Source organism: Octopus sinensis, linkage group LG14, assembly GCF_006345805.1.
Source record: "Octopus sinensis linkage group LG14, ASM634580v1, whole genome shotgun sequence".
NCBI classification, from domain to species: Eukaryota; Metazoa; Mollusca; class Cephalopoda; order Octopoda; family Octopodidae; genus Octopus; species Octopus sinensis.
Genome location: NC_043010.1, coordinates 18,632,097 through 18,632,885, shown reverse-complemented (window position 1 = coordinate 18,632,885; position 789 = coordinate 18,632,097).

Here is a 789-nt window from a genome sequence, read left to right as displayed (position 1 = left end):
ACTCTCTGGCTTCTTTCATCGCCAGACTTCTACTTCCAAGGTTAAACTTCGTAGTCTGAATTTCGTTGGTTGTAAGAACACAAGAGATGTTCCAGGGAGATAGGAATCGGAGCATCAGGCTGGCAGACCAAAGCAATGCAGAGAGACTCCTCCAGGGGGTTAACCTGGTTCTAAATATGCAATCACTGTGGGGTTGGGGGAGGAGTGGGCCCCGAGAGGCTTATTGTATAAGACAGAAATGCACGTGGATGTATACACTGAAGGTCGCATTTATAAGTGTGTGTGTTGTATGTATAACATATTTATATATATATATATATATACATATATATATATATATATATACATATATATCTATATATATATACATATATATATATATATAATATATATATATATATATTATATATATATATGCATATATAGTTAACTTTCATTCACACTTTGAATTTCGTGGTACTGGTCATGCTTTGGCTCGCTCTGACACTGAGTTGAGATAATGCCTTCTAGTATCTCAAAATTTAATATACAATTATTCATAATTGTAGTATCCTGCGCCGATGAGAAAAGAAGTTTGGGTAAGGTAGAATTTTCTAATTCTTATGCTTTCCTAAAACTTGATTTCGAAACGTACGTCCGTAGGTAACTTAAAATTGTATGATAGATTGCCGTCATTCATTCTTTCTTCTTACCTGTCTGTGTTTGCCTTTCAAGTGCTGTGTTTTTACTGAGATCCCCCTTTTAGTAGAAGGAATAGCTACATCTCTTTGACTGCTATTTCTAAATTCG